Source organism: Rhinopithecus bieti, unplaced genomic scaffold (assembly GCF_001698545.2).
Source record: "Rhinopithecus bieti isolate Rb0 unplaced genomic scaffold, ASM169854v2 scaffold_13577, whole genome shotgun sequence".
NCBI lineage: Eukaryota > Metazoa > Chordata > Mammalia > Primates > Cercopithecidae > Rhinopithecus > Rhinopithecus bieti.
In genome coordinates, this window is record NW_016807867.1 from 2,743,355 (window position 1) to 2,759,717 (window position 16,363).

The window sequence follows — 16,363 nt, forward strand, 5'->3', positions numbered from 1 at the left end:
CTCTCTCTCTCTCTCTCTCTCTCTCTCTCTCTCTCTCTCCCTCTCTCTCCCCCCCTCCCCCTCCCTCCCTCCCCTTCTCTCCATCTTCCACTCTGGCTCTTTTCACTTGCTCACCTGCCACCTGCCACATTGTTAACTGCTCTAATGCAGCAACTCTCCTAACGAGGAAATGAAAGAAACGTGACCAACAGTCAGCAAAAAACTGAGGCTCTCAATTTCACAACCTGTGAACAAATGAACATGCCAACAACTGCTAGTGAGTTAGGAAATGGCTCCTCCTCTGGCCAAGCCCTCAGATGAGACATCTTCCTCACAGCCTTGTGAGAGACCCACAGCCGTAATGCCCAGCTAAGCTGCACCTAGATTTCTGACCCTCAGAAACTATGAGATAATAAATGCTTGTTATTTTATGTCACTTAGTTGGGTGGTGATTTGTTACACACCATTAGCTAACGAATACACATGATATTATATATGTGGTTTACCTATCACACTCTTTCATTAGTCAGTATAAGTAGCAACAGGGTTTTAATGAAGTAGTGAGCTCTATTTTGCCAGGACCTAGCATAATGCCTGAACCATAATATGTGCTAAAAACATATTTATTGAATAAATGACCTAATGAGGACTTATCCTTTATTTAAAACTTCATTAATCACCACTTACAATAAGTTGGTGTATCAGTTGGGTTTCTTGGTAACTAAGTTAGGCTAACTTAAGCAAGAAAGCAGTACAGTGAAAGGAGAACAGGTAGCTTCCAGAATTGAGGAAGGCTGAAGAAGGAAATTCAGGGAATACACGAGCAACAAGAGAGGGTAAAATCCATCAAAGTTCAGTCGAGGTCCTGCTGCTGGACACAGGTCAGGACATCATGCTGCAGGATGCTTGGACATTGCTGGACTTCAGATGCCAGGGCTGTCACTGTGCATCACCTCTGGCTGTTCTGGCCTCCTTCCATCATTTCCCAAAGACCCTAAGTTCTGAGTGGGGCACTTGTTGGCTGAGCTGAGGTCACATACTAGTGCCTGCCTGCTAGGGTGCAGAACAAAGGACCATCTACTCACCCTTGATAAAAAAAAAGGCGAGTCCCTATCTTTTTCCAAAATCACCCATGGTGGTGTTTTCTCCAGAACAGAAATAGATCAGGGACTGGCAAGTGCTCACACCATCAAACAATAAATAAATTATTCCAAAACTCAGTAAGAAACCCACCCATTAGAGAAGCAGCTCTTAGAAGCTTTAGTATTCTCTTCTAGGTAATTTTGGGTTTTTTTCTTTTAAACTTTCTCACCAAATGGATTCCCTTTTAGCACAAACTCTCTAAAATAATGGTCCGTGCATAAATATTAACTACTATTCCCTTCTTGCCACCCACTTGCCATCTATTATAGTCCATTTTCTACTCAGATGTGTGAACAAGTAAAAGAGCATGTTTATGTGATTTCTTTTCTCAGGTATGAAAAGAAAGAAATTAACTTTTTAGTCTGAAGAAATACATTTGCCAAGCACCCAGTGCAGTGCCCAGTGTAAAGTCAATGATTGGGATGGATATTTCTGCCACATTTCTCCAATAACAATTTGAGGTTTTTTTCCCTGTAAGGTTTCATATAGTATCTCTATCCTGGTGGAACTAATTTTCATAAATATTAGTCTTCTCTTCTCTTACCTATGTTCTTAAATTATTTATTTTCAGCCCCAACAAAAACTTACCTACTAAGACTAATCCTCATATTCTTTTTTCTTTATATTATCCCTTTACATCTTTATGGGCCTCCCTTCCCTCTTGTTTCTCAGATCTCTGCAACCTGGTGCTTGGGAGAGAAGTTTGCACTACATGAGCCCCTGTGCTCGTTTGTCTGCATTTGTCTTCAGCTCCCTCCTCTACCCTCATCTTTGCTTGTGTTCCTAATATCTTTATCTGCCAAGTGGCTGGTTTTCTTTGTTTTCCCTTTTTCACCTTCTCTTTATTTTGGCCTCGTTTTTTCTTTCTGCTCAGTCACTCCAAAGTTCTTTCTCTGCATCGTCTCATAGTGAACTTCATATCTTAGTTCATCTCTATCTTAACTGAAGAACTAAGACCGTTTTCTCCTTTTCTTTTCTGCTTAACTTGCTCCACGTCAACTGTAGTTTTTCACCATACAACATTAAATCAACACACTTACTTATTTATTCTGTGACTGGAACTGCATGATGGGATGTGGAGGGGAGTCAAAAGTACATCAGAATTCTGCCCTCAGGAGCGCAGGGCCTAGCAAAGAAGGAAAATGGCTATAAAAACTGTAATAAAATACGATTCTCACCATCCCAAGGGGATTAGCAAACTATTTGAGAGCACAACAAATGGAGAGACTGATTGTGCTTAAGAAGGCTGAAGTGGGCTTCACGGAAGAGGTGACATTTAACCTGGGTCTTGAAGGATGGGTAGAGTCTTGCCAAACAGAAATGGGGAAAGCTATTTCAGGCTCCCTGTTTCCAGGCAAATGGGTTGCTTTATTCTTCTCTTTCTCACATTTGTAATGTTTCTCAGTACACGCAAGGATACAATATCTCCTTTGTCATACAGATTTATGTCCAGCTACTGTTTCCAAATAAGTATTGCCCTTGACTCAATTAGCACAAAGCTCATCACAGGCTGGGTGTGGTGGTTCACATCTGTAATCCCAGCACTTTGGGAGGCAGAGGCAGGCAGGTCACTTGAGGCTGGGAGTTCAAGACCAGCCTGGCCAACATGGCAAAACCCCATCTCTACTAAAAAATACAAAAACTATCCAGGCCTGGTGGCACATGCCTGTAATTCCAGCTACTGGGGAGACTGAGGCACGAGAATCGATTGAACCCAGTAGATGGAGGTTGCAGTGAGCCAAGATCATGTCACTGCATTCCAGCTTGGGCAACAGAGTGAGACTGTCTCAAAAAAAAAAAAAAAGAAAGAAAAAACAGCTCAGTTACAATTTTTTCATTCTTTTTCTTCTCTTACATATAGTTATTTTAAAACAAACTTTTGGAAAAGTGGCCCACTTCTAAACTACACACACACACACACACACACACACACAAACACACATCTAGACTTTCTGGAATTTTAGTAATCTATCTTGAATCATACAGTCTACTCATTTTAAAACTGAGAGACATCTAAGAGGCATGAGAACTAACTTTATGCTTCTTATTTATTGATACAGAAACAAAGTCTCTGATGCTAAGGGATTTGCTCCAAGTCACAGAAGCTTAACAGAAGAATCATCCCTAATTATTTTATAAAAAGATGTATAACACAATTGTAACAAGGGCCATTGCAGGTGTTTCCATATTGTTGATAAATCATTTGGTCTTCTTCATATTAGAAACTTAACATAAGATACATTTTTGCTGACTTTTTTTTATTGTTGACTTTAGCACCTCTGCAGACTTAGAGAACTGATACATACCGAAAGTTGCCCTTTCTTGCCTTTGTTTTTTCAGGTAGTTATTTCTGTTATCCTAGGTCACTCCACACCTATGACTTTATTCCTCTCTTTTTGTGGTGGTTTATGATTTGCTTCCTGATTTTTTTTCCCCACTTGCTATTTAGAACCTTCTCAGGCCCCTCCAGAATGATCCTCCTGCCTTGCCTGGGCTGAGCTTGCCATGATCCACCATTCCTCCCCATGCTGGTGCCCTGGCCACCCTTTTGTGGTTCTGCCAAGCCCTACAGAGGGCAGGAGAGAAAGGATCCCTTGTAAGACAGCTCCAGATGCTCCCTTTGCTTTAGCCCTGTGATTCCCTCTTAGACAGAAGTTATATTCCTGTTTTTAGAAGGACCCACACAAAGTTTTCGTTTTTAAAAATGATTTGAGGATAGCATATAAATCTGGCAGTAATGAATACACAACTTAAAATGTGTACATAGATTCCTTTATCATAATAACATTCTTAGATTTATTTCTTAATCTCTCTAGAGACACATTTATCCATTACTATCTCAGTATCTAGAACTTCACCTTTACGAGATCCACTTCAGGTGGCTAGAGCAGTCTTTCAAAAAATACCAATCGGATCATGTCACTCCTTGTCTAAAATCCTCTGTTGCTTTTCCATTGCACTTAGACCGAAATCCAGGCCCCTGACCACAGCATGTATGACCTTGCAGGATATGGCTCCCGCACCTGTCTGACTTCCTGCCCTTCAATTCACCTCTCCTGCCTCACTCAGCTCATGCTACACTGACCTTTCCATTCCTTAAACATACCAACCTACTTCTCCCTCCCTTTGCACTTAAAACGCTCTCTGCCCAGAAGGAGCAGCCCCCAGAGCTTTGCCTGGCCGCTTCTTTCCAGCATCCAGCACCCTCTGTGCTTACTCCCTAACACATCACTTCTGTTCTGTTTTCCTCATGATACTTACCGCTAGCTGAAATTACTTTGTCCATTTATTTATTTTTTTATTGTCAGTCTCCTCCCTCTAGAATAGCACTGTCCAGTGGAACTTTCTGCAATAATGGAAATGTTCTCTATGATGCACAGTGTAGTGGCCACTAGCTACAGGTGGCTATTGAGCATTTGAAATGTGACTAGTGAGACTGAGGAACTACATTTTAAAATGTAATTGAGTTGATTATTTAAATATTTCTCTTATTATGTATTTGGCTTTAAATTTTATTTAAATATCTACATATGGCTGGTAGCTACCTTATTAGATAGCACAGCTATAGAGTATCAGCTCCCTGAAAGCAAGAACTTCTTGATTGCCCTTGAATCTCCAGCTTCTGGCATAGCAACTTGTACATAGTAGGTATTCAATAATGATTTTTTAACTGACCAGAAACATTTTTGTTTTTGTTTAAAATAAGCTCTTAGTTCAAAGAAAAAAAAGGAGGTTTATGCAAAATTCATGATGTTCATGCAAATCACATGATATATCAGGCAACTATTACCACAGTAATGCTGCATCACAAGCTACCTTCACAGCCAGAGGTTTCAAATGGTAATAATTTATTCTTGCTCGCATATCTCTGTGTCAGTTTGGGTTCAGTGAATCTAGTCTGGGCTTGACTCCAAGCGGCAGGCTGGGTCCAGACCTGTGCCATATGTCTCTCATCCTCCTTACACCAGCAAATTAACAGGGGCACATTCTCTTCATAGCTATGGCAGAAGCACAAGAAGACAAGCCCAACAATGAAGCCTATTTTAAGCCCCTTCTTGTGTCACAAATGCTAACATTTCATTTGCTGAAGCAAGTCACATGGGTGAGTCCAAAGTCAAGGGAAAGGAAAGCACACTGCCTCGAGGTGGGGTGACATGGCAAAGGAGGTATACACAGCATGGACGAAAAATTGAGGCCAATGCTCCAATCCACCATGTCTTTTAGAAGAGTCTCATACAAAAGATATGATTACAAATTGAATTGCCATAGGATTAAATAAAATATGTTTTTCAAGGTTTAGCTAGAACATACATAACATACACACAGATGCCCCACATAGAGAAATGAATATATGCTAGAGAAACAAACAAGCATTTTTCTGGGGACTCCAATTGAGATCAAGAAATCCATGTGAGAACAAGGCACATTTGAGAATTTTGTGAATGATGTGTGTAAGAAAGTACACAGTGACATCACTAAGCCTCATGATAACAAGGGGGAAGTCCTGATCCACTGAAGATCGCTGAGACCACAAAAGTTGGCCCAATAAGGCATATAGATTTCAATGTAAGAGTTGTAAGGCAATGTGTATTCTGTAGAAACAGTGGTTCAAACATTTATTTTACATAAAAGATGATTGGTTCTAGAAAGTAATTAGTGTCTAGAAAAGGTATGTATAGTGGTATGCTGGTACATCTGCTTTCTTGGGGTTGGGGGGAGAAGCCTTGATTTGTGATGCTGGACAATTTCTGTGGTAGAAATACTCCTATGATTTCCAATTTCAAGCTATCGATGTAATGTCACAGAATGCTGAGTTGAAAAGAGATGAGTAGAAGTGGCTCCAGGAACTGGTCTAAGCTGGTGGCAGCATACCACCAGAAAGGTTCCTATGTGCTGTTCCACAGACACAAGTATGTTTTGTGCAGCTTTATCCAAGAAGTGAACAGAATACTAGAAAATACCAGCAAACCCTTTTATAAAGTCATTGGGCATCTCCTGCTGAAATATTGCTGCAATTCTGGTTGTTCCACTTTAATAAAAACCTAACAGAGCAAGAACAGGTCAGGGAAAAGGCAAATAAAATAAAATAAAATAATGATAAAAGGATTTCTTCAGGGCAGTGTTAGCCCAGACAGTGCCATAGTGTGAATTAGATGGAGGTGTCCTCCCTGGTGGACATAGCCCCACACCCCCTCACCTGGGGAGGAGCATGCCAGCTGGATTTGAGCCAACACTCACCTCCTCAGCAGGCTCCCTTGTGCAGACCAATCTATACAACCACAAGGGTTGGCCCACTGCTTCTGTAAAGGGTTAGAATTGTTTTCTTTGGCCTAGAAAGATCTGAATGGTGAGCAACTAGTCACATAACATTGTTTAAAATTGTAAAGGATAATGTAAAATACATATATATACACATACAGAGAGATTGGGAAAGAGAGAGAGAGATAAAAGAGAGTTTTGCTTATTCAACTTTGGAACACTGAAATTAGGGACACACTTTGAAACTGAATCTGCAGTGTTACAGTAAAAAAACAATTTTTAAGCAATTGTTACTTTTTACAAGTAAGTCTTCGAAACTTATACTCCTGGATTATAAACTAAAATGTGTATCTTCTAAGGAAGAGTCCTAATGGCCAAGGATAGAGACAAAGAATACTTCATCACTTAAAAATATTTTATATTTTCAATTCAGTATTTTAAAATTCATATGCACATGACTCTGAGTCTGGATCCCAGAATCCTGATGATCCATTCCTGTTGCATGCCCATGCCTTCCTCTCTGGGACTCTGCTCCTGGGAGGCTCCCAATGCCACCCATCTTTCCTAAATCATTAGTTTCTCTTCGTCTTCTCTCCCTCCTTGGCTACCCTGCCGCATCCAGCTCTGCTGCCCACTCACTCCCTGGAATTCAACACACATTTTATAGAGAGCTTGTTATGTGCCAAGCACTGTATAAAGTCACAAGGAAATAAAAATAATGTCTCTCAATTAGGGTAGATAGGCATGTAAATAAGTAATTTCACAATAGTTTGATAAGTACAAAGAGATGCAACTTCTTGATCTTTCAGTAGTGTGTAGAATAGAGTGACTAACACCATTTGGATATAGAGAAGCAGGGATTTCCTTCCTAAGAAAGAACCATTGCTTAAACAATGGCCAACAGTTTTCCTTTCCAGATAATATAGAAGACATGATATTCCAAATAGAGGGGGCACCATATACAAACGATGAAGATGTGAACAGGCATAGAGTTACAAGTGGTCTGGAACTGCAGAGTGAGAAGGGTGAATGGAAGTGCAGGAGGTGGTAAGGCTGTACTGGGAGGCAGGACAGGAGCAGGAACAGGAGCCCCTGAAGGATGGAAGCAGGGAGATAATAAGATCAGATTTGTGCTTTGGAAAGATCCCTATGGTAGGATGTAGAGAAGAGGGAAAGAGAAAGGCAGAGTCTAGACTTGTCAGGGGACTATTAAAGTGTGCCAAGCCCTTGAGGGCTAGGGCTTTAATTATGGGTCTTGTCAGTGGCCATAGAGTTGTGGGTCACTTAGGGGAAATCTAGGGGTTGAACTTAATCTTGTGGGGTGGTTGGGTGGGAGACGAAGGAAAGAATGATGACTCCCAGATCCCTGGCTTGGGTGGAACAGCAAATGGAAATGTTGTCAACTGAGTTACAGCCTAGAAGAGGCAGAACAAGTGTTGAGGAGGCAGTGAGCTTGGTTTGGTTTTGGACTTGCCAATATGAACAACGTTCTGTATTGCAGCAGTCCCCAACCATTGTGGCACCAAGGACCCGTTTTGTAGAAGACAATTTTTCCAGACTGGGGTGGGGAGAATAGTTTTGGGATTATTCAAGCGCATGACATTTATTGTTCACTTTATTTCTATTATTATTACATGGTAATATATAATGAAATAATTATACAACTCACCATAATGTAGAATCAGTGGGAGCCCTGAGCTTGTTTTCCTGCAACTAGATGGTCCCATCTGGGGGTGATGGGAGACGGTGACAGATCATCAGGCATTAGATTCTCACAAGGAGCTGGCAACCTAGATCCCTCATACACACAGTTCACAACAGGCTTTGTGCTTCTATGAGAATCTAATGCCGCTGCTGATTTGATAGGAGGCGGAGCTCAGACAGTAAGGTGAACAATGGGGAGTGACTGTAAATATAGATGCAGCTTCACTCCTTCACCCACCACTCATCTCCTTTTGTGTGGCCCGGTTTCTAACAGTACCAGTACTGATCTCTGGCCTGGGAGTTGGGGACCCCTACCATATTGGATACTAATAGAAGAAAATTTAAAAATCTGAGCTTTGCCCCTTAATTGCCTGTCGTGCCCTAGGTGAATTGTATCACTTCTCTGGACTTCAATTTTCGTACCTGTAAAGCTCTTGGGACAATGCCTGGCAAGTAACATTTTCATATTATCTGATTTCTCCAACGACCCTGTGAGGTATGGACGAGTATGCTTATCCTAAAGAAACTGAAGTACCAAATGACTTGCAGAATTATAGTTGTGTATATAAAATCACTTTGTAAGATGAAATTCTTTATATGCTACTGTAGTTTTTCCATTCTGTTGTAGTCACTAGTATTCTCATATAACTGGTCTTTAGTTGTCCCATGCATAATAATGATTTTCAGTTTCATGATAACCTGAGAACAAAGACTGGTCCTAACTATCGTTTATGCAGAGCAGTAAGAACACAGTAGATTCTCAATTCATGCTTATTGATGGTTTGAGCCTCTGGAAATTGACTAACTGATCAACTGGAGCTTTCTTTTCATAGTTTGTTCTACCTTCTTCTGCCTCTGAATGACTTCTGCCCCAAGGGAAGAAAAAGAGGATTATTAATTTAATATGCAGCATAGCATATTAAACATTAGAGAATCTATGCATGGACAATTTTATACATCAGCAGGCATCACAATATTCTGGATTGACCGTGTTTTGAAATGGAACATTATAATGCTGAAAATTAAGAAATATTCTTTTCAATTTATGTTGGCAGTAAAACAGAGTAATATGATCATGCTGAAAATGTCCTGGATCTGCTGCAGAATAAAAAGTTGTTTTAAAAAACTGACAACTTTGAGCACAAGGCAGTTTCTGTTTTTACTTTACCCTCAAGAACTCATTGCACCAAGAGCATGAACCCATGAGAGTAATAAAATAATTATAGCTTTATTTTACTATATTCTTTCACTTAATTTGATCCACTAATGTCTGCCTATTTCAGGTAGAAAAAAAATGAAACTGGCTAGATGAAGCTGATATTTTCTTATAATCTTAAAGTCTCTCTGCAGAGACCTTTGTCATCATTTACGTATTTCTTTTTTTTTTTTTTTTTTTCTTTCCCTTTCTTTTCTTTTTTTTTTGAAACGGAGTCTCACTCTGTCGCCCAGGCTGGAGTGCAATGGCGCAATCTCCGCTCACTGCAAGCTCCATCTTCCAGGTTCGTGCCATTCTCCTGCCTCAGCCTCCCAAGTAGCTGGGATCACAGGTGCCCACCACCATGCCCAGCTAATTTTTTGTGTTTTTAGTAGAGATGGGGTTTCACCATGTTAGCCCGGTTGGTCTGGATCTCCTGACCTCTTGATCCACCATATTTCTTAATAAAATTTCCTTCAACAATCTTAACACTGAGAGCACTAGTAAACCCAACTTTCACCGATAAAACACCCTCAAACAATATTTTTAAATAATTTGTCCATTTACCAAGTATTGCTTTATTCTGAACACCTTGTGTCTGTGTGCAACTACTGAGAACAATAATTGTAAGAGTTAGGCAAATAGCATTTGATTTGGAGTGTTAATAAGGATTGACAATCTTTTCTTTTTTTTGAAGGGAGAGAGAAAGAAATATAAGTATTTGAAAGGAAAACTGTAAACCCAGTTCAGTACAGAAATCTGTACAGAGATTTCATGTTTGAAATGCATCCAGTTCAAGGGTTAAATGAAAGCAAAGCACTCACTTTAACCGTGTTTTTGAAGAAAATAAAACAGCTTGATGTAAGTTAAATGAAGGGAGTCTATGACTTAAAAGAAATGGACAGATAGAGAAAAAGGTCACCAGATTAAATTTTCCCTGAGGGAAAAGTCCTTCTTTGGAATCATTAACCTCCTTCTAGGTCACTCCTGAAAAAACAGCAGGAAATCCTCCTGCGCCAGGAAAGATGGGTGCATCCCGGCTGCCCACTGACCTGGGAGGCAGCCCTGGAGTCCCTCAGTTCCCCTTCAGGCGTGCTTGATTTTAAGGCCTCTATTTTAAAGAAACAAGACCTCTTCTTTTTGAACTCTGAAATCATAAAACATAAAGTATGTTTTTAACATGAATAATCCAATGCTGTTTCTCATAGACAAAGGAAATACACAAAAAAGGATAGCAGTTGTCTCAGAGTTGCAGTGATTGTGTCAGGTTTTTTTTTCCCTCTTATTTCCCCAAGCTTTCTGTAAGATTTTCTTATGTTTTAATTTGTAAAAAGCTATCTGTCTTTGCTTTAAAAATACATAGTTCTTCTATATTTGTATAGATTGTTGGTGTTGTTAACTATATCAAGAGGGTGTTCCTGAGTGGAGCAGGGAAGCTTTTTACTTAGTGTGTATTGACAGTTCTTTCAACATACTTTCCACAATTTTTTTTATTTATATACTGATTTATAAAAAGGGGACATAGGTATATTAATAAAGAATTTTGAGACTAAAATGAAATTTATTTTTTGAAACTCCCAAAACAAAATACAGATATGTCCTAGCTAAATTATTTTAAATATATCTCTCTTCAATGTCTTTTTTTCCTACACTGAATTAAGAATAATTAACAATGTATGGTTGTTTAAACAACATTTAGTTAAAACAAATCTGATTTGTAAACTACAAACTAATAGTAATGTCAGCTTTGAACCCTAAGCTTTCTGGTTATAATGGACCACAAAGTAAGACACCATGTTAAAAACAAGGTTTGGCTGACTAACTACAATGCATGAAACAGAACAAACCGGTAAGACTAAAAGCTCTGAAGGGTACAGGAACCTACTGTGAGGTTTCCCCCAACCTTTGATGCCTAAATCAATACTAAGAAAAGGGAAAATATATTTTTTAAGAGTTACAAGGGAAAGAAAGATGCATAAACCACTCACTGCTATATAGCTAAACATGAAAAATGCTCCGTCCAAGTTTTGCAGGTGATTTGTATATTCTTTTCCAAATTGGTTCTAAAGCAAAAGAGAGCAATGATTTTAAAAGACAGTGAGGCAATTTTGCAGTCCCTAGAGAATAAAGAGAAACTGAAGCATCAGTGAGAAATACAACTAAAGTACACTTTGTGAATCCTGACACAGCCTAGGTGTTGGCACGGGGCTTCTGCTAAACTCAGGTACCGCAGGACTCATTACCTTTTTGCTCATGTTCACACTTTGATTGAATAGCCCAGAAGTACAAATCTTAGTGTGCATGTAAGTTACTTATTATGTAACATAAATTGGGTACAAAGGTAACAATTTCCTGACTGGGGTATGGTAGGAAAAAGAATTGTATGGCTCACTGTTTTCTAGCCAAAACGCATTTTGAAGCAGGAAATCAAAACACATCACAAACCTTACAACTAGACTAAACACATTAAATCTGCTGATATTAGTAACTGTCACGAGGCTGTCAGGCTCAGGGAGCCGCAGCTACTGACAGCTACCCACTCCCTACCTCTAACACACTTTTCTCAGATTCTTTGCTGAAGAAAAGTGAACAAATATTCCATTGTTGCTGCTGTTTATTAAAATGGTCCCCTGGAATTCCCTGCAGACACTGCTTAAACAAAAATAACGAATGGAACACCCATTTGATGCACAACACAGATCTGAACTGAGAAGCAAACTAAAAGGTTTCCAGTGACATAGGCCAGAACACGTCTCAGGACCCCCCAAAATAAATCACTAACATGGCCATTCTCTAAGCTTCCTTTGTTTTCATTTGCTTCGAAATGCATCTTACTAACTCTTCACTCATTTTACCTTAATTTCACCTTTGTCCTTCAACAGCAAAATCAAATCGTTTTAAAATTCTGAGGATCTAAAAGATACCCAGCCACCCCCACCCCAAAAGAATATTGGTTCTGTTTCAGATGGACTTCTTCCTGCAATGCCCTTGTGATTGCTGAGGTTTCATGAAGTTTAGATCTAAATGGCTTTTTAAAATAAGGCCTATATTTCTTTCCTGTCAACTTCAATGTGAAGGGCAGAGATGTCTTTTAACATCAGTTAATTGTTGGCAGAGTATCTGATTCATTTATTCACAATGCCAGACTTATTCCTTGCTAGCCGGCTTCTTTGTTTACAGGGATTTCTTCCCCACTGTAGCCCCAATCAGAAGCCCACTTTTTCATCTGGTACTAGATTAAGGAAAATGTAGGAATCTGCCTAATAAGGGGACATATTGTACTCAGAGGCAGGTTTGCCATGGTTATCGCCTTTCTTCAGAAACCACAGTCAAGAAAATGCATATTGAACATTGTCCAATGCTTCAGGCTATGTGGAGCTAAAACAACTATAAAGATGCCGATTGTCACCTCCTAAAAAACCTTAAGAACTTAAAATTGAATGGTGTATATTTCACGTGGTTCCTTTACATTTCCTTTGTTCCCTACCCTTTCTCAATCTTTCCCTTCTGTTTTCCTTCTGTCTTCATTTATCATGAAGATTTATAAAGACGCTCATACTAAGGAAGGATGTATGAATAATTTTGTGACATTGTTGAATGGATGATCCTTGATCATTTGCCACCAGTGTTATAGAAATTGTAGTTGCAAAATGAAAAGATGATTCTAGTCTGAAATAAAATTTCAAAAATGAGTCAGCTACAAGGAAGGAGAGACAAAGGTGGAAACAAAAAACCTCATAGTAAAATGTTTTATTTCCATTTGTTTCCAGTGCCTTACTGATGTGAGGGGCAAGTAGGAGGCTAATACATCTCACTTTAGCAGTACTAATTGTTTGCATTATCACAATAATCAAATGCAGCCATATTAATGTCTCTGGTTATTAACTTGATTTTTACACATTAAGATTTAGATTTAATCCCCTGGGACCATCTATTAATGCTTTTAAAGTTGAAGGGTTTCAACAGTTTTAAGTTCTTTGCCTTCTTTTAGCTGCAGGCAGTAAAATTTGAACGTGTGTGGAGTTTTGTATTTTGCATTCCTGGGGGATTTTCAGAGACAGTGCTGTCAAGGACCATGAATCATGTTAATACATAGCAACCTCTACAGCTATTAAAATGTCTGCAATAATGTGATTATTTTAAAATGGAAAAACTAATATCACATGTGTTACTTAAAGATCAACTATTCTTTTAGAGTCACAGACAGAAGGCATTTGGAAGAAAAAAAAATGAAATTGTTTTTGTATGCAGCCAAAATGTGAAATGTCTCATCTACTGAGAAAGAAAACTTTCAGCTCCTTTTACAAAATACATCCTTACTGAGCTTCAGGTCAACAGAGCATAAAAATGGCAAAAAGTCCAAGATCAATAAGCATGAAAAGCTGTTTTATTTCTGTTTGAGCAAGTTGTAGCGACAATGACCTGCTGGAACAGTCTTCAGTTTTATGCTTTCATAGTCACAGAATGATGACATCCAAGCAGAAAACAGAGCCTGGCCTGTTCTGATGAGCTGTCAGTGTGTAGCCAGCATTATAACTTGCCTTCCATTGGTTGAGGGCTCAGCCTTTAGAAATTTATTAAAATTATTTATAGGCAGATGCATAGGTAAACATTATCCAGGTCATTATATGGAGCATTCGTATCATACTAATACAAGAAGAATAAGAGCACATTTCTTTTCATTGCTTTCAAAGGGATCTAAATTATTGTAGCCCTCATTGTTTCTATGTTGATTTTTAAAAAGTAAGGATACAAGTTAATGTGTGCTTGTTACAAATATCTCATCATATCAACAATACCAGAGGCTTGAAATCATCTGCCCCATAAATGATCAATATTTCTAGGATTGGCATGGTATTGTCTTATTTCTGAAATTTCTTTCTTAAAACAGTATGCACATTACTATGTATATTTCCTATAAAGAATATTTTTAGGGTCAGGCACAGTGGCTTACACCTGTAATCCCAGCACCTTGGGAGGCCGAGGCAGGCAGATGATCACTTGAGGTCAGGAGTTTGAGACCAGCCTGGCCAACATGGTGAACCCCCAAATCTGCAAAAACTACAAAAATTAGCCAGGCATGGTGGCATGCACCTGTAAACCCAGCTAATCTGGAGGCTGAGGCATGAGAATCACTTGAACCTGGGAAGCAGAAGTTGCAGTGAGCCGAGATTGTGCCACTGCACCCCAGCCTGGGTGACAGAGCGAGATTCCGTCTCAAAAAAAAAAAAAAAAAAAAAAAAAAAAAAAAAAAAAAAAAATTTTTTTAAAATCTTTTTTTTTTTATTTCTTTTCTAAAAATAAAAACCAAAAACTCAGTTTTGGTTTTTTAACACAACAATTTATCAAAGGGTTTAAGATGATACATATGGCAATTTTCTATTGACTCGGGAGAAAGACTAAATACTTTCAAATTATCTCAGACCCTGAGCAATATATGACCCTTTTGACACTCCCTTGAAACATTTAGGCACATTCTGAAAAATATAATCAGGAGCTCTTTCATTTCTTTTTATTGAGGAAAAGCCTTGCCTCATTTCCAATATGCTTCCTTGGTATTGATGACATGGGTACACATTAATTGTTCAATGGATGAAGAGTGCCAAATCATACACAACTTCTGTTACCTAGAGATCAGTACATATGCAGCCTGTCTGGAGTTGAAGTCAGGCTAAAGGACACCAGAGTGACTGACTGACTTTAGAGTCCCTGGAAGAGCTACTTTTAGGCATTACCAGTGTCCATTTGGCTGGAATCCCATTTACAGACCCTAACATGCAGCTGAAATCCTAATCAGTCTTCTAAAAATGATCTCACTATCATAATATTCAGGGAAGTGAAATTACCTAGAAACTGCCCTACTCTTTTGAGTCTTAGAGTGATACTAATAACAGGGATAAGCAGTGATAAAGGATGTTCTCCTTTGTTTGGTCAACTATTTTGAGATGTATACACCAAGAATTCTACGGGCATAAAAATGGAACCGCCTTCCTAACAGTGTAGCATCATATCTTACTCACTGGGCTTGCCCCTTTCCTCAAATTATAGACTGTTCCTTGGAGGAGGAACTCAGAAGCCAGAGCAGAAGTTCCTGTATGAACCCCTGTTGCTTGCAGAGCCAGGTTCTGCATAGATGTGACCTCCTATGTCCTCACCCCAACTCTGCAAGGCTATGTGTCATTTTACAGACATGGGAAGGACTGGACAGGTTCGATAACTTGCCCAAAGTTACACAATTTGTAAGTGATGAAATGGGAACTCAAGTCTAGGTCTGTCATATTTCAAAATTTGTGCTCTTTCTAGTAAATCATGCTGCCACCTGCCTGGGGTTGAGGTCTGTAATCTCATGCATAGGGCCTTTTACTCTTTTAACATATCAGAGCTGGACCAAGCATGGAATTTGGACAGGCAGGACTTTTAGAGTCTAAAGAAACTTTCTTCCGAACCCCAGCTGTGACCCTTACTGCATGGCCCCAGACAAGTTGTTAGTAATGGTAATAATAAGACACAGAAAAATGATAGCTACTATTCTCCAAGCATGGGCATGACATCAGGTAAGGGACAAGACACTTCACAAAACAGCTAATGTTACAGCAACACTTTGAGGTCAATAGTGTTTTCTCCATTATCAGATAAAGAAATTGAAGGACAGAAAGGTATGAAATTTGCATAAGGTCTTGAAGCTAGTAACAGCTTCTGCTCTGATTCTTGGCTCTACTGATTTCTTATAAATTATAGAATATCTTAGAGCCTCCATATCTTTAAAATGAATTTGTGGGATTGTTGTGCTTATTAAGTGGAATAACATATGAAAGATTCCCAGTGCTGTTCTAGATGAATCACCCATGATCAAGAGAGGTTGATTTTTTCATTTCACCACCAAGAAAATAAAAGTGTAAGTTCCTCAAACACTCCGCTCAACCCCCTTGCCATGGCTAAGGCTGTTCTTACTATTCCTACTTCCCTGTAAAACTTCTGGTCTTTCTTCCTGTCTCCCCTCAAAACTAACTGTCTGCTCTTCCCTTTAAGAGGCGCATGGTATTTTACACATATTTTGTTTTTATTTGTTTTGTTTTTTTTTTT